The sequence below is a fragment of the Camelus bactrianus genome, chromosome 31, assembly GCF_048773025.1.
Source record: "Camelus bactrianus isolate YW-2024 breed Bactrian camel chromosome 31, ASM4877302v1, whole genome shotgun sequence".
In the NCBI taxonomy this organism is placed as follows: Eukaryota; Metazoa; Chordata; class Mammalia; order Artiodactyla; family Camelidae; genus Camelus; species Camelus bactrianus.
In genome coordinates this window covers 3,249,988-3,274,250 of record NC_133569.1, presented here as the reverse complement: position 1 = coordinate 3,274,250, position 24,263 = coordinate 3,249,988, and positions in this window count along the sequence as shown.

Below are 24,263 nucleotides of genomic sequence, written 5' to 3'. Positions count from 1 at the left end.
CTGTAAAACAGAGTTGGAGCTAGTATCTCCACATATATATGTATGGAGTGGAGTTTGCAACTGAAGAGAAACTTTGTGTTCCCAACAAGATAGGTGAAGGACGGCTTTCACACACACTTATCTCTCAAAACTTAGCATGTGGAGAGAAGTTCGTTCACCTAGCCCAAAGGGAACGGGTTGCAGGAGAAACTTTTACTCTGGTTTCTCGGTCTGTTTCCTAGTGCCGGTTTGAAGTTCCTGCATTTTTCACTGTAAAACAGAGTTGGAGCTAGTACCTTCCCATATATATGTATGGAGTGGAGTTTGAAATTGAAGAGAAACTTTGTGTTCCCAACAAGCTAGGTGAAGAACAGCTTTCACACACACATATCTCTCAGAACTGAGCATGTGGAGAGACGTTCGTTCATCTAGCACATATTGAACCGGATGCAGGAGAAACTTTTACTCTGGTTTCTCAGTCTGTTTCCTAGTGCCGGTTTGAAGTTCCTGCTTTTTTCACTGTAAAAGCGAGTTGGAGCTAGTACCTGCCCATATATATGTATGGAGTGGAGTTTGCAACTGAAGAGAAACTTTGTGTTCCCAAGAAGCTAGGTGAAGGACGGCTTTCACAGAAACTTATCTCTCAGAACTGAGCATGTGGAGAGACCTTCGTTCATCTAGCACAAAGGGAACGGGTTGCAGGAGGAACTTTTACTCTGGTTTCTCAGTCTGTTTCCTAGTGCCAGTTTGAAGTTCCTGCAGTTTTCACTGTAAAACCGAGTTGGAGCTAGTACCTCCCCATATAAATGTATGGAGTGGAGTTTGCAAGTGAAGAGAAACTTTGTGTTCCCAACAATCTAGGTGAAGGACTTCTTACACACACACTTATCTCTCAGAACTGAGCATGTGGAGAGACGTTCGTTCATCTAGCACAAATGGAACGGGTTGCAGGAGAAACTTTTACTCTGGTTTCTCAGTGTGTTTCCTAGTGCCGGTTTGAAGTTCCTGCAATTTTCAATGTAAAACCGAGTTGGAGCTTGTACTTCCCCATATATATTTACGGAGTGGAGTTTGCAACTGAAGAGAAACTTTGTGTTCCCAACAAGCTAGGTGAAGGGCGGCTTTCACACACACTTATCTCTCAGAACTGAGCATGTGGAGAGACGTTCGTTCATCTAGCACAAAGGGAACGGGTTGCAGGAGAAACTTTTACTCTGGTTTCTCAGTCTGTTTCCTAGTGCCGGTTTGAAGTTCCTGCAGTTTTCACTGTAAAACCGAGTTGGAGCTTGTACGTCCCCATATATATGTATGGAGTGGAGTATGCAACTGAAGAGAAACTTTGTGTTCCCAACAAGCTAGCTGAAGAACGGCTTTCACACACACTTATCTCTCAGAACTGAGCATGTGGAGAGACGTTCGTTCATCTAGCACAATGGGAAAGGTTTGCAGGGGAAACTTTTACTCTGGTTTCTCGGTCTGTTTCCTAGTGCCGGTTTGAAGTTCCTGCACTTTTCACTGTAAAACGGAGTTGGAGCTTTACCTCCCCATATGTATGTATGGAGTGGAGTTGGCAAGTGAAGAAAAACTTTGTGTTCCCAACAAGATAGGTGAAGTGCGGCTTTCAAACACACTTATCTCTCAGAACTGAGCATGTGGAGAGACGTTCGTTCATATAGCACAAATTGAACGGGTTGCAGGAGAAACTTTTACTCTGGTTTCTCGGTCTGTTTCCTAGTGCGGTTTGAAGTTCTTGCAGTTTTCACTGTAAAACCGAGTTGGAGCTAGTACCTCCCCATATATATGTATGGATTGGAGTTTGCAACTGAAGAGAAACTTTGTGTTCCCAACAAGCTAGGTGAAGGACGGCTTCCACACACACTTATCTCTCAGAACTGAGCATGTGGAGAGACGTTCGTTCATTTAGCACAAATGGAACGGGTTGCAGTGGAAACTTGTACTCTGGTTTCTCGATCTGTTTCCTAGTGCCGGTTTGAAGTTCCTGCAGTTTTCACTGTAATACCGAGTTGGAGCTAGTACCTCCCCATATATATGTATGGAGTGGAGTTTGCAACTGAAGAGAAACTTTGTTTTCCCAACATGCTAGGTGAAGGACGGCTTTCACACACACTTATCTCTCAGAACTGAGCATGTGGAGAGACGTTCGTTCATCTAGCACAAAGGGAATGGGTTGCGGTGGAAACTTTTACTCTGGTTTCTCAGTCTGTTTCCTAGTGCCGGTTTGAAGTTCCTGCAGTTTTCACTGTAAAACCGAGTTGGAGCTAGTACCTACCCATATATATGAATGGAGTGGAGTTTGCAACTGAAGAGAAACTTTGTGTTCCCAACAAGCTAGGTGAAGGACGGCTTTCACACACACTTATCTCTCAGAACTGAGCATGTGGAGAGACGTTCGTTCATCTAGCACGAAGGAACGTGTTGCAGGAGAAACTTTTTCTCTGGATTCTCAGTCTGTTTCCTAGTGCCGTTTTGAAGTTCCTGCAGTTTTCACTGTAAAACCGAGTTGGAGCTAGTACCTCCCAAAATATATGTATGGAGTGGAGTTTGCAACTGAAGAGAAATTTTGTGTTCCCAACAAGCTAGGTGAAGGACGGCTTTCACACACACTTATCTCTCAGAACTGAGCATGTGGAGAGACGTTCGTTCATCTAGCACAAATTGAACGGGTTGCAGGAGAAACTTTTACTCTGCTTTCTCAGTCTGTTTCCTAATGCCGTTTTGAAGTTCCTGCAGTTTTCACTGTAAAACCGAGTTGGAGCTAGTACCTCCCTATATATATGTATGGAGTGGAGTTTGCAACTGAAGAGAAACTTTGTGTTCCCAACAAGCTAGGTGAAGGACGGCTTTCACACACAGTTATCTCTCAGAACTGAGCATGTGGAGAGACGTTCGTTCATCTAGCACAAAGGGAAAGGGTTGCAGGATAAACTTTTACTCTGTTTTCTCAGTCTGTTTCCTAGTGCCGGTTTGAAGTTCCTGCAGTTTTCACTGTAAAACAGAGTTGGAGCTAGTATCTCCACATATATATGTATGGAGTGGAGTTTGCAACTGAAGAGAAACTTTGTGTTCCCAACAAGCAAGGTGAAGGACGGCTTTCACACACACTTATCTCTCAAAACTGAGCATGTGGAGAGAAGTTCGTTCACCTAGCCAAAAGGGAACGGGTTGCAGGAGAAACTTTTACTCTGTTTTCTCGGTCTGTTTCCTAGTGCCGGTTTGAAGTTCCTGCAGTTTTCACTGTAAAATCGAGTTGGAGCTAGTACTTCCCCATATATTTGTATGGACTGGAGTTTGCAACCTAAGAGAAACTTTGTGTTCCAAACAAGCTGGGGGAAGAACGGCTTTCACACACACTTATCTCTCAGAACTGAGCATGTGGAGAGACATTCGTTCATCTAGCACAAAGGAACGGGTTGCAGGAGAAACATTTACTCTGGTTTCTCGGTCTGTTTCCTAGTGCCGGTTTGAAATTCCTGCAGTTTTCACTGTAAAACCGAGTTGGAGCTTGTACCTCCCCATATATATGTATGGAGTGGAGTTTGCATCTGAAAAGAATCTATGTGTTCCCAACAAGCTAGGTGAAGTACGGCTTTCACACACACTTATCTCTCAGAACTGAGCATGTGGAGAGACGTTCCTTCATCTAGCACAAAGAGAACGGGTTGCAGTAGAAACTTTTACTCTGGTTTCTCAGTCTGTTTCCTAGTGCCGGTTTGAAGTTCCTGCAGTTTTCACTGTAAAACCGATTTGGAGCTTGTACCTCCCCATATATATGTATGGAGTGTAGTTTGCAACTAAAGAGAAAGTTTGTGTTCCCAACAAGCTAGCTGAAGAACGGTTTTCACACACACTTATCTCTCAGAACTGAGCATGTTGAGAGACGTTCGTTCATCTAGCACAAAGGGAACGTGTTGAAGGAGAAACTTTTACTCTGGTTTCTCAGTCTGTTTCCTAGTGCCGGTTTGAAGTTCCTGCAGTTTTCACTGTGAAACCGAGTTGGAGCTAGTGCCTCCACATATATATGTATGGAGTGGGGTTTGCAAGTGAAGATAAACTTTGTGTTCCCAACAAGCTAGGTGAAGGACGGCTTTCACACACACTTATCTCTCAGAACTGAGCATGTGGAGAGACGTTCGTTCATCTAGCACAAATGGATCGGTTTGCAGGAGAAACTTTTACTCTGGTATCTCGGTCTTTTTCCTAGTGCCGGTTTGAAGTTCCTGCAATTTTCACTGTAAAACCGAGTTGGAGCTAGTACTTCCCCATATATATGTATGGATTGGAGTTTGCAACTGAAGAGAAACTTTGTGTTCCCAACAAGCTAGGTGAAGGACGGCTTTCACACACACTTATCTCTCAGAACTGAGCATGTGGAGGGACGTTCGTTCATCTAGCACAAAGGGAACGGGTTGCAGTAGAAACTTTTACTCTGGTTTCTCAGTCTGTTTCCTAGTGCCGGTTTGAATTTCCTGCAGTTTTCACTGTAAAACCGAGTTGGAGCTAGTACTTCCCCATATATTTGTATGGACTGGAGTTTGCAACTGAAGAGAAACTTTGTGTTCCAAACAAGCTGGGGGAAGAACGGCTTTCACACACACTTATCTCTCAGAACTGAGCATGTGGAGAGACATTCGTTCATCTAGCACAAAGGAACGGGTTGCAGGAGGAACTTTTACTCTGGTTTCTCGGTCTGTTTCCTTGTGCCGGTTTGAAATTCCTGCAGTTTTCACTGTAAAACCGAGTTGGAGCTTGTACCTCCCCATATATATGTATGGAGTGGAGTTTGCAACTGAAGAGAATCTATGTGTTCCCAACAAGCTAGGTGAAGTACGGCTTTCACACACACTTATCTCTCAGAACTGAGCATGTGGAGAGACGTTCCTTCATCTAGCACAGAGAGAACGGGTTGCAGGAGAAACTTTTACTCTGGTTTCTCAGTCTGTTTACTAGTGCCGGTTTGAAGTTCCTGCTTTTTTCACTGTAAAAGCGAGTTGGAGCTAGTACTTCCCCATATATATGTACGGAGTGGATTTTGCAAGTGAAGAGAAACTTTGTGTTCCCAACAAGCTAGGTTAAGGACGGCATTCACACACACATATCTCTCAGAACTGAGCATGTGGAGAGACGTTCGTTCATCAAGCACAAAGGGAAAGGTTTGCAGGAGAAACTTTTACTCTGGTTTCTCAGTCTGTTTCCTAGTGCCGGTTTGAAGTTCCTGCTGTTTTCACTGTAAAACCGAGTTGGAGCTTGTACCTCCCCATATATATGTATGGATTGTAGTTTGCAACTGAAGAGAAACTTTGTGTTCCCAACAAGCTAGGTGAAGGACGGCTTTCACACACACTTATCTCTCAGAACTGAGCATGTGGAGAGACGTTCGTTCATCTAGCACAAATGGAACGGGTTGCAGGAGAAACTTTTACTCTGGTTTCTCAGTCTGTTTCCTAGTGCCGGTTTGAAGTTCCTGCAATTTTCACTGTAAAACCGAGTTGGAGCTAGTACTTCCCCATATATATGTATGGAGTGGAGTTTGCAACTGAAGAGAAACTTTGTGTTCCCAACAAGCTAGGTGAAGGACGGCTTTCACACACACTTATCTCTCAGAACTGAGCATGTGGAGAGACATTCGTTCATCTAGCACATAGGAACGTGTTGCAGGAGAAACTTTTACTCTGGTTTCTCAGTCTGTTTCCTAGTGCCGGTTTGAAGTTCCTGCAGTTTTCACTGTAAAACCGAGTTGGAGCTAGTACCTCCCCATATATATGTAAGGAGTGGAGTTTGCAACTGAAGAGAAACTTTGTGTTCCCAACAAGCTAGGTGAAGGGCGGCTTTCACACACACTTATCTCTCAGAACTGAGCATGTGGAGGGACGTTCGTTCATCTAGCACAAAGGGAACGGGTTGCAGTAGAAACATTTACTCTGGTTTCTCAGTCTGTTTCCTAGTGCCGGTTTGAAGTTCTTGCAGTTTTCACTATAAAACCGAGTTGGAGCTAGTACCTCCCCATATATATGTATGGAGTGGATTTGCAAGTGAAGAGAAATTTTGTGTTCCCAACAAGCTAGGTGAAGGACGGCTTTCACACACAATTATCTCTCAGAACTGAGCATGTGGAGAGACGTTCGTTCATCTAGCACAAATGGAAAGGTTTGCAGGAGAAACTTGTACTCTGGTTTCTCGGTCTGTTTCCTAGTGCCGTTTTGAAGTTCCTGCAATTTTCACTGTAAAACCGAGTTGGAGCTAGTACCTCCCCATATATATGTATGGAGTGGAGTTTGCAACTGAAGAGAAACTTTGTGTTCCCAACAAGCTAGGTAAAGGACGGCTTTCACACACACTTATCTCTCAGAACTGAGCATGTGGAGAGACGTTCGTTCATCTAGCACAAATGGAATGGTTTGCAGGAGAAACATTTACTCTGGTTTCTAAGTCTTTTTCCTAGTGCCGGTTTGAAGTTACTGCAGTTTTCACTATAAAACCGAGTTGGAGCTAATACCTCCCCAAATATATGTATGGAGTGGAGTTTGCAACTGAAGGGAAACTTTGAGTTCCCAACAAGCTAGCTTAAGGACGGCTTCACACACAATTATCTCTCAGAACTGATCATGTGGAGAGACGTTCGTTCACCTAGCACAAACGAACGGGTTGCAGGAGAAACTTTTACTCCGGTTTCTCGGTCTGTTTCCTAGAGCTGGTTTGAAGTTCCTGCAGTTTTCCCTGTAAACCCGAGTTGGAGCTAGTACCTCCCCATATATATGTATGGAGTGGAGATTGCAACTGAAGAGAAACTTTGTGTTCCCAACAAGCTCGTTGAAGGACTGCTTTCACACACACTTATCTCTCAGAACTGAGCATGTGGAGAGAAGTTCGTTCACCTAGCACAAAGGGAACGGGTTGCAGGGGAAACTTTTACTCTGGTTTCTCAGTCTGTTTCCTAATGCCGGTTTGAAGTTCCTGCAGTTTTCACTGTAAAACAGAGTTGGAGCTAGTACCTCCCCATATATATGTATGGATTGGAGTTTGCAACTGTATAGAAACTTTGTGTTCCCAACAAGCTAGGTGAAGGACGGCTTTCTCACACACTTATATCTCATAACTGAGCATGTGGAGGGACGTTCGTTCATCTAGCACAGAGAAACGTGTTGCAGGAGAAACTTTTACTCTGGTTTCTCGGTCTGTTTCCTAGTGCCGGTTTGAAGTTCCTTCAGTTTTCACTGTAAAACCGAGTTGGAGCTAGTACCTCCCCATATATATGTATGGAGTGGAGTTTGCAACTGAAGAGAAACTTTGTGTTCCCAACAAGCTAGGTGAAGTACTTCTTTCACACAAACTTATCTCTCAGAACTGAGCATGTGGAGAGACGTTCGTTCATCTAGCACAAATTGAACGGGATGCAGGAGAAATTTTTACTCTGGTTTCTCAGTCTGTTTCCTAGTGCCGGTTTGAAGTTCCTGCAGTTTTCACTGCAAAACCGAGTTGGAGCTAGTACCTCCCCATATATATGTATGGAGTGGAGTTTGCAACTGAAGAGAAACTTTGTGTTCCCAACAAGCTAGGTGAAGGACGGCTTTCACACACACTTATCTCTCAGAACTGTGCATGTGGAGAGACGTTCGTTCATCTAGCAAAAAGGGAACGGTTTGCAGGAGAAACTTTTTCTCTGGTTTCTCAGTCTGTTTCTACTGCCGGTTTGAAATTCCTGCAGTTTTCACAGTAAAACCGTGTTGGAGCTAGTACCTCCCCATATATATGTATGGAGAGGAGTTTGCAAGTGAAGAGAAACTTTGTTTTCCCAACAATCTAGGTGAAGTACTGCTTACACACACACTTATCTTTCAGAACTGAGCATATGGAGAGACTTTCGTTCATCTAGCACAAAGGGAACGGTTTGCAGGAAAAACTTTTACTCTAGTTTCTCGGTCTGTTTCCTAGTGCCGGTTTGAAGTTCCTGCAATTTTCACTGTAAAACCGAGTTGGAGCTAGTACCACCCCATATATATGTGTGGAGTGGAGTTTGCCACTGAAGAGAAACTTTGTGTTCCCAACAAGCTAGGTGAAGGACGGCTTCCACACACACTTATCACTCAGAACTGAGCATGTGGAGAGACGTTCGTTCATCTAGCACAAATGGAACGGGTTGCAGGAGAAACTATTCCTCTGGTTTCTCGGTCTGTTTCCTAGTGCCGGTTTGATGATCCTGCAGTTTTCACTGTAAAACCGAGTTGGAGCTAGTACCTCCCCATATATATGTATGGTGTGGAGTTAGCAACTGAATAGAAACTTCGTGTTCCCAACAAGATATGTGAAGGACGGCTTTCACACCCACTTATCTCTCAGAACTGGGCATGTGGAGAGACTTTTGTTCATCTAGCACAAAGGGAACTGGTTGCAGGAGAAACTTTTACTCTGGTTTCTCAGTCTGTTTCCTAGTGCCGGTATGACGTTCCTGCAGTTTTCACTGTAAAACCGAGTTGGAGCTTGTACCTCCCAATATATATGTAAGGAGTGGAGTTTGCAACTGAAGAGAAACTTTGGTTTCCCAACAAGCTAGGTGAAGGACGGCTTTCACACACACTTATCTCTCAGAACTGAGCATGTGGAGAGACGTTCGTTCATCTAGCATAAATGGAACGGGTTGCAGGAGAAACTTTTCCTCTGGTATCTCAGTCTGTTTCCTAGTGCCGGTTTGAAGTTCCTGCAGTTTTCACGGTAAAACCGAGTTGGAGCTAGTACCTCCCCATATATATGTATGGACTTGGGTTTGCAACTGAAGAGAAACTTTGTGTTCCCAACAAGCAAGGTGAAGAATGGCTTCACACACTGTTATCTCTCAGAACTGAGCATGTGGAGAGACGTTCGTTCATCTAGCACAAATGGAACGGGTTGCAGGAGAAACTTTTACTCTGGTTTCTCAGTCTGTTTCCTAGTGCCGGTTTGAAGTTCCTGCAGTTATCACAGTAAACCCGAGTTGGTGCTAGTACCTCCCCATATATATGTATGGAGTGGAGTTTGCAACTGAAGAGAAACTTTGTGATCCCAACAAGCTAGGTGAAGGACGGCTTTCACACACACATATCTCTCAGAACTGAGCATGTGGAGAGACGTTCGTTCATCTAGCACAAAGGGAACGGGTTGCAGGAGAAACTGTTACTCTGGTTTCACAGTCTGTTTCCTAGTGCAGGTTTGAAGTTCCTGCAGTTTTCACTATAAAACCGAGTTGGAGCTAGTACCTCCCCATATATATGTATAGAATGTGGTTTGCAACTGAAGAGAAAATTTGTGTTCCCAACAAGATAGGTGAAGGACGGCTTTCACACACACTTATCTCTCAGAACTGAGCATGTGGAGAGACGTTCGTTCATCTAGCACAAAGGGAACGTGTTGCAGGGGAAACTTTTACTCTGGTTTCTCAGTCTGTTTCCTAGTGCCGGTTTGAAGTTCCTGCATTTTTCACTGTAAAACCGAGTTGGAGCTAGTACCTCCCCATATATATGTATGGAGTGGAGTTTGCAACTGAAGAGAAACTTGGTGTTCCCATCAAGATAGGTGAAGGACGGCTTTCACACACACTTTTCTCTCAGAACTGAGCATGTGGAGAGACGTTCGTTCATCTATCACAAAGGAACGGGTTGCAGGAGAAACTTTTACTCTGGTTTCTCAGTCTGTTTCCTAGTGCCGGTTTGAAGTTCCTGCAGTTTTCACTGTAAAACAGAGTTGTAGCTAGTACCTCCCCATATATATGTATGGATTGGAGTTTGCAACTGAAGAGAAACTTTGTGTTCCCAACAAGCTAGGTGAAGAAAGTCTTTCACACACACTTATCTCTCAGAACTGAGCATGTGGAGAGACGTTCGTTCATCTAGCACAAATTGAACCGGTTGCAGGAGAAACTTTTACACTGGTTTCTCAGTCTGTTTCCTAGTGCCGGTTTGAAGTTCCTGCAGTTTTCACTGTAAAACCGAGTTGGAGCTAGTACCTGCCCATATATATGTATGGAGTGGAGTTTGCAACTGAAGAGAAACTTTGTGTTCCCAACAAGCTAGGTGAAGGACGGCTTTCACAGAAACTTATCTCTCAGAACTGAGCATGTGGAGAGACGTTCGTTCATCTAGCACAAAGGGAACGGGTTGCAGGAGAAAATTTACTCTGGTTTCTCAGTCTGTTTCCTAGTGCCGGTTTGAAGTTCCTGCAGTTTTCAGTGTAAAACCGAGTTGGAGCTAGTACCTCCCCATATATATGTATGGAGTGGAGTTTGCATCTGAAGAGAAACTTTGTGTTCCCAACAAGCTAGGTGAAGGACGGCTTTCACACACACTTATCTCTCAGAACTGAGCATGTGGAGAGACGTTCGTTCATCTAGCACATAGGAACGGGTTGCAGGAGAAACTTTTACTCTGGTTTCTCAGTCTGTTTCCTAGTGCCGGTTTGAAGTTCCTGCAGTTTTCACTGTAAAACCGAGTTGGAGCTTGTACCTCCACATATATATGTATGGAGTGGAGATTGCAACTGAAGAGAAACTTTGTGTTCCCAACAAGCTAGGTGAAGTACTTCTTTCACACACACGTATCTCCCAGAACTGAGCATGTGGAGAGACGTTCGTTCATCTAGCACAAATTGAACCGGTTGCAGGAGAAACATTTACTCTGGTTTCTCAGTCTGTTTCCTAGTGCCGGTTTGAAGTTCCTGCAGTTTTCACTGTAAAACCGAGTTGGAGCTAGTACCTCCCCATATATATGTATGGACTGGAGTTTGCAACTGAAGAGAAACTTTGTGTTCCCAACAAGCTAGGTGAAGGACGGCTTTCACACACACTTATCTCTCAGAACTGAGCATGTGGCGAGACTATCGTTCATCTAGCAAAAATGGAACGCGTTGCAGGAGAAACTTTTTCTCTGGTTTCTCAGTCTGTTTCCTAGTGCCTGTTTGAATTTCCTGCAGTTTTCACAGTAAAACCGTGTTGTAGCTTGTACCTCCCCATATATATGTATAGAGAGGAGTTTGCAAGTGAAGAGAAACTTTGTTTTCCCAACAATCTAGGTGAAGTACGGCTTACACACACACTTATCTTTCAGAACTGAGCATGTGGAGAGACGTTCGTTCATCTAGCACAAAGGGAACGGTTTGCAGGAAAAACTTTTACTCTAGTTTCTCGGTCTGTTTCCTAGTGCCGGTTTGAAGTTCCTGCAATTTTCACTGTAAAACCGAGTTGGAGCTAGTACCACCCCATATATATGTGTGGAGTGGAGTTTGCCACTGAAGAGAAACTTTGTGTTCCCAACAAGCTAGGTGAAGGACGGCTTCCACACACACTTATCACTCAGAACTGAGCATGTGGAGAGACGTTCGTTCATCTAGCACAAATGGAACGGGTTGCAGGAGAAACTATTCCTCTGGTTTCTCGGTCTGTTTCCTAGTGCCGGTTTGATGATCCTGCAGTTTTCACTGTAAAACCGAGTTGGAGCTAGTACCTCCCCATATATATGTATGGTGTGGAGTTAGCAACTGAATAGAAACTTCGTGTTCCCAACAAGATATGTGAAGGACGGCTTTCACACCCACTTATCTCTCAGAACTGGGCATGTGGAGAGACTTTTGTTCATCTAGCACAAAGGGAACGGGTTGCAGGAGAAACTTTTACTCTGGTTTCTCAGTCTGTTTCCTAGTGCCGGTATGACGTTCCTGCAGTTTTCACTGTAAAACCGAGTTGGAGCTTGTACCTCCCAATATATATGTAAGGAGTGGAGTTTGCAACTGAAGAGAAACTTTGGTTTCCCAACAAGCTAGGTGAAGGACGGCTTTCACACACACTTATCTCTCAGAACTGAGCATGTGGAGAGACGTTCGTTCATCTAGCATAAATGGAACGGGTTGCAGGAGAAACTTTTCCTCTGGTATCTCAGTCTGTTTCCTAGTGCCGGTTTGAAGTTCCTGCAGTTTTCACGGTAAAACCGAGTTGGAGCTAGTACCTCCCCATATATATGTATGGACTTGGGTTTGCAACTGAAGAGAAACTTTGTGTTCCCAACAAGCAAGGTGAAGAATGGCTTCACACACTGTTATCTCTCAGAACTGAGCATGTGGAGAGACGTTCGTTCATCTAGCACAAATGGAACGGGTTGCAGGAGAAACTTTTACTCTGGTTTCTCAGTCTGTTTCCTAGTGCCGGTTTGAAGTTCCTGCAGTTATCACAGTAAACCCGAGTTGGTGCTAGTACCTCCCCATATATATGTATGGAGTGGAGTTTGCAACTGAAGAGAAACTTTGTGATCCCAACAAGCTAGGTGAAGGACGGCTTTCACACACACATATCTCTCAGAACTGAGCATGTGGAGAGACGTTCGTTCATCTAGCACAAAGGGAACGGGTTGCAGGAGAAACTGTTACTCTGGTTTCTCAGTCTGTTTCCTAGTGCAGGTTTGAAGTTCCTGCAGTTTTCACTGTAAAACCGAGTTGGAGCTAGTACCTCCCCATATATATGTATAGAATGTGGTTTGCAACTGAAGAGAAAATTTGTGTTCCCAACAAGATAGGTGAAGGACGGCTTTCACACACACTTATCTCTCAGAACTGAGCATGTGGAGAGACGTTCGTTCATCTAGCACAAAGTTAACGCGTTGCAGGGGAAACTTTTACTCTGGTTTCTCAGTCTGTTTCCTAGTGCCGGTTTGAAGTTCCTGCAGTTTTCACTGTAAAACCGAGTTGGAGCTAGTACCTCCCCATATATATGTATGGAGTGGAGTTTGCAACTGAAGAGAAACTTGGTGTTCCCATCAAGATAGGTGAAGGACGGCTTTCACACACACTTTTCTCTCAGAACTGAGCATGTGGAGAGACGTTCGTTCATCTATCACAAAGGAACGGGTTGCAGGAGAAACTTTTACTCTGGTTTCTCAGTCTGTTTCCTAGTGCCGGTTTGAAGTTCCTGCAGTTTTCACTGTAAAACAGAGTTGGAGCTAGTACCTCCCCATATATATGTATGGATTGGAGTTTGCAACTGAAGAGAAACTTTGTGTTCCCAACAAGCTAGGTGAAGAAAGTCTTTCACACACACTTATCTCTCAGAACTGAGCATGTGGAGAGACGTTCGTTCATCTAGCACAAATTGAACCGGTTGCAGGAGAAACTTTTACACTGGTTTCTCAGTCTGTTTCCTAGTGCCGGTTTGAAGTTCCTGCAGTTTTCACTGTAAAACCGAGTTGGAGCTAGTACCTGCCCATATATATGTATGGAGTGGAGTTTGCAACTGAAGAGAAACTTTGTGTTCCCAACAAGCTAGGTGAAGGACGGCTTTCACAGAAACTTATCTCTCAGAACTGAGCATGTGGAGAGACGTTTGTTCATCTAGCAAAAATGGAACGCGTTGCAGGAGAAACTTTTTCTCTGGTTTCTCAGTCTGTTTCCTAGTGCCTGTTTGAATTTCCTGCAGTTTTCACAGTAAAACCGTGTTGTAGCTTGTACCTCCCCATATATATGTATAGAGAGGAGTTTGCAAGTGAAGAGAAACTTTGTTTTCCCAACAATCTAGGTGAAGTACGGCTTACACACACACTTATCTCTCAGAACTGAGCATGTGGAGAGACGTTCGTTCATCTAGCACAAAGGGAACGCGTTGCAGGGGAAACTTTTACTCTGGTTTCTCAGTCTGTTTCCTAGTGCCGGTTTGAATTTCCTGCAGTTTTCACTGTAAAACCGAGTTGGAGCTAGTACCTCCCCATATATATGTATGGAGTGGAGTTTGCAACTGAAGAGAAACTTGGTGTTCCCATCAAGATAGGTGAAGGACGGCTTTCACACACACTTTTCTCTCAGAACTGAGCATGTGGAGAGACGTTCGTTCATCTATCACAAAGGAACGGGTTGCAGGAGAAACTTTTACTCTGGTTTCTCAGTCTGTTTCCTAGTGCCGGTTTGAAGTTCCTGCAGTTTTCACTGTAAAACAGAGTTGGAGCTAGTACCTCCCCATATATATGTATGGATTGGAGTTTGCAACTGAAGAGAAACTTTGTGTTCCCAACAAGCTAGGTGAAGAAAGTCTTTCACACACACTTATCTCTCAGAACTGAGCATGTGGAGAGACGTTCGTTCATCTAGCACAAATTGAACCGGTTGCAGGAGAAACTTTTACACTGGTTTCTCAGTCTGTTTCCTAGTGCCGGTTTGAAGTTCCTGCAGTTTTCACTGTAAAACCGAGTTGGAGCTAGTACCTGCCCATATATATGTATGGAGTGGAGTTTGCAACTGAAGAGAAACTTTGTGTTCCCAACAAGCTAGGTGAAGGACGGCTTTCACAGAAACTTATCTCTCAGAACTGAGCATGTGGAGAGACGTTCGTTCATCTAGCAAAAATGGAACACGTTGCAGGAGAAACTTTTTCTCTGGTTTCTCAGTCTGTTTCCTAGTGCCTGTTTGAATTTCCTGCAGTTTTCACAGTAAAACCGTGTTGTAGCTTGTACCTCCCCATATATATGTATAGAGAGGAGTTTGCAAGTGAAGAGAAACTTTGTTTTCCCAACAATCTAGGTGAAGTACGGCTTACACACACACTTATCTTTCAGAACTGAGCATGTGGAGAGACGTTCGTTCATCTAGCACAAAGGGAACTGGTTGCAGGAGAAACTTTTACTCTAGTTTCTCGGTCTGTTTCCTAGTGCCGGTTTGAAGTTCCTGCAGTTTTCACTGTAAAAAAGTGTTGGAGCTAGTACCTCCCCATATATATGTACGGAGTGGAGTTTGCAACTGAAGAGAAACTTTGTGTTCCCAACAAGCTAGGTGAAGAACGGCTTTCACACACACTTATCTCTCAGAACTGAGCATGTGGACAGACGTTCGTTCATCTAGCACAAATTGAACCGGTTGCAGGAGAAACTTTTACTCTGGTTTCTCAGTCTGTTTCCTAGTGCCGGTTTGAATTTCCTGCAGTTTTCACTGTAAAACCGAGTTGGAGCTAGTACCTCCCCATATATATGTATGGAGTGGAGTTTGCAACTGAAGAGAAACTTTGTGTTCCCAACAAGCTAGGTGAAGGACGGCTTTCACGGAAACTTATCTCTCAGAACTGAGCATGTGGAGAGACGTTCGTTCATCTAGCACAAAGGGAACGGGTTGCAGGAGAAACTATTACTCTGGTTTCTCAGTCTGTTTCCTAGTGCCGGTTTTAAGTTCCTGCAGTTTTCAGTGTAAAACCGAGTTGGAGCTAGTACCTCCCCATATATATGTATGGAGTGGAGTTTGCAACTGAAGAGGAACTTTGTGTTCCCAATAAGCTATTTGAAGGACGGCTTTCACACACACTTATCTCTCAGAACTGAGCATGTGGAGAGACGTTCGTTCATCTAGCACAAAGGGAACGGTTTGCAGGAGAAACTATTACTTTGGTTTCTCAGTCTGTTTCCTAGTGCCGGTTTGAAGTTCCTGCAGTTTTCACTCTAAAACAGAGTTGGAGCTAGTATCTCCACATATATATGTATGGAGTGGAGTTTGCAACTGAAGAGAAACTTTGTATTCCCAAAAAGCTAGGTGAAGGACGGCTTTCACACACACTTATCTCTCAAAACTGTGCATGTGGAGAGAAGTTCGTACACCTAGCACAAAGGGAACGGGTTGCAGGACAAACTTTTACTCTGGTTTCTCGGTCTGTTTCCTAGTGCCGGTATGAAGTTTCTGCAGTTTTCACTGTAAAACCGAGTTGGAGCTAGTACTTCCCCATATATATGTATGGACTGGAATTTGCAACTGAATAGAAACTTTGTGTTCCAAACAAGCTACGGGAAGGACGGCTTTCACACACACTTATCTCTCAGAACTGAGCATGTGGAGAGACTTTCGTTCATCTAGTACAAAGGAACGGGTTGCAGGAGAAACTTTTACTCTGGTTTCTCGGTCTGTTTCCTAGTGCCGGTTAGAAATTCCTGCAGTTTTCACTGTAAAACCGAGTTGGAGCTTGTACCTCCCCATATATATGTATGGAGTGGAGTTTGCAACTGAAGAGAATCTTTGTGTTACCAACAAGCTAGGTGAAGGACGGTTTTCACACAAACTTATCTCTCAGAACTGAGCATGTGGAGAGACGTTCGTTCATGTAGCACAAAGGAACGGTTGGCAGGGGAAATTTTACTCTGGTTTCTCAGTCTGTTTCCTACTGCCGGTTTGAAGTTCCTGCAGTTTTCACTGTAAAACAGAGTTGGAGCTAGTATCTCCACATATATATGTATGGAGTGGAGTTTGCAACTGAAGAGAAACTTTGTGTTCCCAACAAGCTTGGTGAAGGACGGCTTCCACACACAAATATCTCTCAAAACTGAACATGTGGAGAGAAGTTCGTTCACCTAGGTCAAAGGGAACGGGTTGCAGGAGAAACTTTTACTCTGGTTTCTCAGTCTGTTTCCTAGTGCCTGTTTGAATTTCCTGCAGTTTTCACTGCAAAACCGAGTTGGAGCTTGAACCTCCCCATATATATGTATGGAGTGGAGTTTGCAACTGAAGATTAACTTTGTGTTCCCAACAAGCTAGGTGAAGGACGGCTTTCACACACACTTATCTCTCAGAACTGAGCATGTGGAGAGACGTTCGTTCATGTATCACAAAGGGAACGTGTTGCAGGAGAAACTTTTACTCTGGATTCTCAGTCGGTTTCCTAGTGCCGGTTTGAAGTTCCTGCAGTTTTCACTGTAAAACCGAGTTGGAGCTTGTACCTCCCCATATGTATGTATGGAGTGGAGTTGGCAACTGAAAAAAACTTTGTGTTCCCAACAACATAGGTGAAGTACGGCTTCCACACACATATATCTCTCAGAACTGATCATGTGGAGAGACATTCGTTCATCTAGCACAAATGGAACGGGTTGCAGGAGAAACTTTTACTCTGGTTTCTCGGTCTGTTTCCTAGTGCCGGTTTGAAGTTCCTGCAGTTTTCACTGTAAAACCGAGTTGGAGCTAGTACTTCCCCATATATATGTATGGATTGGAGTTTGCAACTGAAGAGAATCTTTGTGTTCCCAACAAGCTAGGTGAAGGACGGCTTCCACACACACTTATCTCTCAGAACTGAGCATGTGGAGAGACGTTCGTTCATTTAGCACAAATGGAACGGGTTGCAGGAGAAACTTTTACTCTGGTTTCTCGGTCTGTTTCCTAGTGCCGGTTTGAAGTTCCTGCAGTTTTCACTGTAAAACCGAGTTGGAGCTAGTAACTCCCCATATATATGTATGGAGTGGAGTTTGCAACTGAAGAGAAACTTTGTGTTCCCAACAAGCTAGGTCAAGGACGGCTTTCACACACACTTATCTCTCAGAACTGAGCATGTGGAGAGACGTTCGTTCTTCTAGCACAAAGGGAACGGGTTGCGGGGGAAACTTTTACTCTGGTTTCTCAGTCGGTTTCCTAGTGCCGGTTTGAAGTTCCTGCAGTTTTCACTGTAAAACCGAGGTGGAGCTAGTACCTCCCCATATATATGTATGGAGTGGAGTTTGCAAATGAAGAGAAACTTTGTGTTCCCAACAAGCTAGGTGAAGGACGGCTTTCACACAAAATTACCTCTAAGAACTGAGCATGTGGAGAGACGTTCGTTCATCTAGCACAAAGGGAACGGGTTGCAGGAGAAACTTTTACTCTGGTTTCTCAGTATGTTTCCTAGTGCCGGTTTGAAGTACCTGCAGTTTTCACTGTAAAACCGAGTTGGAGCTAGTACCTGCCCATATATATGTAAGGAGTGGAGTTTGCAACTAAAGAGAAACTTTGTGTTCCCAACAAGCTAGGTGAAGGACGGCTTTCACACAAACTTAACTCTCAGAACTGAGCATGTGGAGAGACGTTCGTTCATCTAGCACAAAGGGAACGGGTTGCAGGGGAAACTTTTACTCTGGTTTCTCAGTCTGTTTCCTAGTGCCGGTTTGAAGTTCCTGCAGTTTTCACTGTAAAACCGAGTTGGAGCTAGTACATCCCCATATATATGTAAGGAGTGGAGTTTGCAACTAAAGAGAAACTTTGTGTTCCCAACAAGCTAGGTGAAGGACGGCTTTCACACAAACTTACCTCTCAGAACTGAGCATGTGGAGAGACGTTCGTTCATCTAGCACAAAGGGAACGGTTTGCAGGGGAAACTTTTACTCTGCTTTCTCAGTCTGTTTCCTAGTGCCGGTTTGAAGTTCCTGCAGTTTTCACTGTAAAACCGAGTTGGAGCTAGTACATCCCCATATATATGTATGGAGTGGAGTTTGCAGCTGAAGAGAAACTTTGTGTTCCCAACAAGCTAATTGAAGGACCGCTTTCACACACACTTATCTCTCAGAACTTAGCATGTGGAGAGACTTTCGTTCATTTAGCACAAATGAACGGGTTGCAGGAGAAAATTTTACTCTGGTTTCTCGGTCTGTTTCCTAGTGCCGGTTTGAAGTTCCTGCAGTTTTCACTGTAAAACCGATTTGGAGCTTGTACCACCCCATATATATGTATGGAGTGGAGTTTGCAACTGAAGAGAAACTATGTGTTCCCAACAAGCTAGGTGAAGGACGGCTTTCACACACACTTATCTCTCAGAATTGAGAATGTGGAGAGACGTTCGTTCATCTAGCACAAAGGGAACGGGTTGCAGGAGAAACTTTTACTCTGCTTTCTCGGTCTGATTTCTAGTGCCGGTTTGAAGTTCTTCCATTTTTCACTGTAAAACTGAGTTGGAGCTAGTACCTCCCCATATATATGAATGGAGTGGAGTTTCAACTGAAGAGAAACTTTGTGTTCCCAACAAGCTAGGTGAAGGACGGCTTTCACACACACTTATCTCTCAGAACTGAGCATGTGGAGAGACGTTCGTTCATCTAGCACAAATGGAACGGTTTGCAGGAGAATCTTTTACTCTGGTTTCTCGGTCTGTTTCCTAGTGCCGGTTTGAAGTTCCTGCAGTTTTCACTGTAAAACCGAGTTGGAGCTAGTACTTCCCTATATATATGTACGGAGTGGAGTTTGCAACTGAAGAGAAACTTTGTGTTCCCAACAAGCTAAGTGAAGGACGGCTTTCACACACACTTATCTCTCAGAACTGAGCATGTGGAGAGACGTTCGTTCATCTAGCACAAATGGAAAGTGTTGCAGGAGAAACTTTTACTCTGGTTTCTCGGTCTGTTTCCTAGCGCCGGTTTGAAGTTCCTGCAATTTTCTCTGTAAAACCGAGTTGGAGCTAATACCTTCCCATATATATGTATGGAGTGGAGTTTGCAACTGAAGAGAAACTTTGTGATCCCAACAAGCTAGGTGAAGGACGGCTTTCACACACACTTATCTCTCAGAACTGAGCATGTGGAGAGACGTTCGTTCATCTAGCACAAAGGGAACGGGTTGCAGTAGAAACTTTTACTCTGGATTCTCAGTCTGTTTCCTAGTGCCGGTTTGAAGTTCCTGCAGTTTTCACTATAAAACCGAGTTGGAGCTAGTACCTCCCCATATATATGTATGGAGTGGAGTTTGCAACTGAAGAGAAACTTTGTGTTCCTTACAAGCTAGCTGAAGGACGGCATTCACACACACTTATCTCTCAGAACTGAGCATGTGGAGAGACGTTCGTTCATCTAGCACATAGGAACGGGTTGCAGGAGAAACTTTTACTCTGGTTTCTCAGTCTGTTTCCTAGTGCCGGTTTGAAGTTCCTGCAGTTTTCACTGTAAAACCGAGTTGGAGCTAGTACCTCCCCATATATATGTATGGAGTGGAGTTTGCAACTGAAGAGAAACTTTGTGTTCCCAACAAGCTAGGTGAAGGACTTCTTTCACACACACATATCTCTCAGAACTGAGCATGTGGAAAGACGTTCGTTCATCTAGCACAAATTGAACGGGTTGCAGGAGAAAGTTTTACTCAGGTTTCTCAGTCTGTTTCCTAGTGCCGGTTTGAAGTTCCTGCTGTTTTCACTGTAAAATCGAGTTGGAGCTAGTACCAGCCCATATATATGTATGGAGTGGAGTTTGCAACTGAAGAGAAACTTTGTGTTCCAAACAAGATAGGTGAAGGACGGCTTTCACACAAATTTTCTCTCAGAACTGAGCATGTGGAGAGACGTTCGTTCATCTAGCACAAAGGGAACGGTTTGCAGGGGAAACTTTTACTCTGGATTCTCAGTCTGTTTCCTAGTGCCGGTTTGAAGTTCCTGCATTTTTCACTGTAAAACCGAGTTGGAGCTAGTACCTCCCCATATATATGTATGGAGTGGAGTTTGCAACTGAAGAGAAACTTTGTGTTTCCAACAAGCTAGGTGAAGGACGGCTTTCACACACACATATCTCTCAGAACTGAGCATGTGGAGAGACGTTCGTTCATCTAGCACAAAGGGAACGGGTTGCAGGAGTATCTTTTACTCTTGTTTCTCGGTCTGTTTCCTAGTGTGGTTTGAACTTCCTGCAGTTTACACTGTAAAACCGTGTTGGAGCTAGTACCTCCATATATATATGTATGGAGTGGAGTTTGCAACTGAAGAGAAACTTTGTGTTCCCAAAAAGCTAGGTGAAGGACGGCTTCCACACACACTTATCACTCAGAAATGAGCATGTGGAGAGACTATCGTTCATTTAGCACAAATGGAACGGGTTGCAGGAGAAACTTTTACTCTGGTTTCTCGGTCTGTTTCCTAGTGCCGGTTTGAATTTCCTGCAGTTTTCACTGTAAAACCGAGTTGGAGCTAGTACCTCCCCATATATATGTATGGAGTGGAGTTTGCAACTGAAGAGAAACTTTGTGTTCCCAACAAGCTAGGTGAAGGACGGCTTTCACACACACTTATCTCTCAGAACTGAGCATGTGGAGAGACGTTCGTTCATCTAGCACAAAGGGAACGGGTTGCAGGGGAAACTTTTACTCTGGTTTCTCAGTCTGTTTCCTAGTGCCGGTTTGAAGTTCCTACAGTTTTCACTGTAAAACCGAGTTGGAGCTAGTACCTCCCCATATATATGTATGGAGTGGAGTTGCAACTGAAGAGAAACTTGGTGTTCCCATCAAGATATGTGAAGGACGGCTTTCACACACACTTATCTCTCAGAACTGAGCATGTGGAGAGACGTTCGTTCATCTAGCACAAAGGGAACGGGTTGCAGGAAAAACTCTTACTCTTGTTTCTCGGTCTGTTGCCTAGTGCCGGTTTGAAGTTCCTGCAGTTTTCACTGTAAAACCGTGTTGGAGCTAGTACCTCCATATATATATGTATGGAGTGGAGTTTGCAACTGAAGAGAAACTTTGTGTTCCCAAAAAGCTAGGTGAAGGACGGCTTCCACACACACTTATCACTCAGAAATGAGCATGTGGAGAGACGTTCGTTCATTTAGCACAAATGGAACGGGTTGCAGGGGAAACTTTTACTCTGGTTTCTCGGTCTGTTTCCTAGTGCCGGTTTGAAGTTCCTGCAGTTTTCACTGTAAAACCGAGTTGGAGCTAGTACCTCCCCATATATATGTATGGAGTGGAGTTTGCAACTGAAGAGAAACTTTGTGTTCCCAACAAGCTAGGTGAAGGACGGCTTTCACACACACTTATCTCTCAGAACTGAGCATGTGGAGAAACGTTCGTTCATCTAGCACAAAGGGAACGGGTTGCAGCGGAAACTATTACTCTGGTTTCTCAGTCTGTTTCCTAGTGCCGGTTTGAAGTTCCTACACTTTTCACTGTAAAACCGAGTTGGAGCTAGTACCTCCCCATATATATGTATGGAGTGGAGTTGCAACTGAAGAGAAACTTGGTGTTGCCATCAAGATATGTGAAGGACGGCTTTCACACACACTTATCTCTCAGAACTGAGCATGTGGAGAGACGTTCGTTCATCTAGCACAAAGGGAACGGGTTGCAGGAAAAACTCTTACTCTTGTTTCTCAGTCTGTTTCCTAGTGCCGGTTTGAAGTTCCTGCAGTTTTCAGTGTAAAACCGAGTTGGAGCTAGTACCTCCCCATATATATGTATGGAGTTGGGTTTGCAACTGAAGAGAAACTTTGTGTTCCCAATAAGCTAGTTGAAGGACGGCTTTCACACACAATTATCTCTCAGAACTGAGCATGTGGAGAGACGTTCGTTCATCTAGCACAAAGGGAACGGTTTGCAGGAGAAACTTTTACTCTGGTTTCTCAGTCTGTTTCCTAGTGCCGGTTTGAAGTTCCTGCAGTTTTCACTGTAAAACAGAGTTGGAGCTAGTATCTCCACATATATATGTATGGAGTGGAGTTTGCAACTGAAGAGAAACTTTGTGTTCCCAACAAGCTAGGTGAAGGACGGCTTTCACACACACTTATCTCTCAGAAATGAGTATGTGGAGAGAAGTTCGTACACCTAGCACAAAGGGAATGGGTTGCAGGACAAACTTTTACTCTGGTTTCTCGGTCTGATTCCTAGTGCCGGTATGAAGTTTCTGCAGTTTTCACTGTAAAACCGAGTTGGTGCTAGTACTTCCCCATATATATGTATGGACTGGAGTTTGCAACTGAAGAGAAACTTTGTGTTCCAAACAAGCTACGGGAAGGACGGCTTTCACACACACTTATCTCTCAGAACTGAGCATGTGGAGAGACTTTCGTTCATCTAGTACAAAGGAACGGGTTGCAGGAGAAACTTTTACTCTGGTTTCTCGGTCTGTTTCCTAGTGCCGGTTAGAAATTCCTGCAGTTTTCACTGTAAAACCGAGTTGGAGCTTGTACCTCCCCATATATATGTATGGAGTGGAGTTTGCAACTGAAGAGAATCTTTGTGTTCCCAACAAGCTAGGTGAAGGACGGCTTTCACACACACTTATCTCTCAGAACTGAGCATGTGGAGAGACGTTCGTTCATGTAGCACAAAGGAACGGTTGGCAGGAGAAACTTTTACTCTGGATTCTTAGTCTGTTTCCTAGTGCCTGTTTGAAGCTCCTGCAGTTTTCACTGTAAAACCGAGTTGGAGCTTGAAACTCCCCATATATATGTATGGAGTGGAGTTTGCAACTTAAGAGAAACTTTGTGTTCCCAACAAGCTAAGTGAAGGACCGCTTTCACACACACTTATCTCTCAGAACTGAGCATGTGGAGAGACGTTCGTTCATGTAGCACAAAGGAACGGTTGGCAGGAGAAACTTTTACTCTGGTTTCTCAGTCTGTTTCCTACTGCCGGTTTGAAGTTCCTGCAGTTTTCACTGTAAAACAGAGTTGGAGCTAGTATCTCCACATATATATGTATGGAGTGGAGTTTGCAACTGAAGAGAAACTTTGTGTTCCCAACAAGCTAGGTGAAGGACGGCTTTCACACACACTTATCTCTCATAACTGAGCATGTGGAGAGACGTTCGTTCATCTAGCACAAATGGAACGGGTTGCAGGAGAAACTTTTACTCTGGTTTCTCAGTCTGTTTCCTAGTGCCGGTTTGAAGTTCCTGCAGTTTTCACTGTAAAACCGAGTTGGAGCTAGTACTTCCATATATATATGTACGGAGTGGAGTTTGCAACTGGAGAGAAACTTTGTGTTACCAGCAAGCTAAGTGAAGGACGGCTTTCACACACACTTATCTCTCAGAACTGAGCATGTGGAGAGACGTTCGTTCACCTAGGTCAAAGGGAACGGGTTGCAGGAGAAACTTTTACTCTGGATTCTTAGTCTGTTTCCTAGTGCCTGTTTGAAGCTCCTGCAGTTTTCACTGTAAAACCGAGTTGGAGCTTGAAACTCCCCATATATATGTATGGAGTGGAGTTTGCAACTTAAGAGAAACTTTGTGTTCCCAACAAGCTAAGTGAAGGACCGCTTTCACACACACTTATCTCTCAGAACTGAGCATGTGGAGAGACGTTCGTTCATGTAGCACAAAGGAACGGTTGGCAGGAGAAACTTTTACTCTGGTTTCTCAGTCTGTTTCCTACTGCCGGTTTGAAGTTCCTGCAGTTTTCACTGTAAAACAGAGTTGGAGCTAGTATCTCCACATATATATGTATGGAGTGGAGTTTGCAACTGAAGAGAAACTTTGTGTTCCCAACAAGCTAGGTGAAGGACGGCTTTCACACACACTTATCTCTCATAACTGAGCATGTGGAGAGACGTTCGTTCATCTAGCACAAATGGAACGGGTTGCAGGAGAAACTTTTACTCTGGTTTCTCAGTCTGTTTCCTAGTGCCGGTTTGAAGTTCCTGCAGTTTTCACTGTAAAACCGAGTTGGAGCTAGTACTTCCATATATATATGTACGGAGTGGAGTTTGCAACTGGAGAGAAACTTTGTGTTCCCAGCAAGCTAAGTGAAGGACGGCTTTCACACACACTTATCTCTCAGAACTGAGCATGTGGA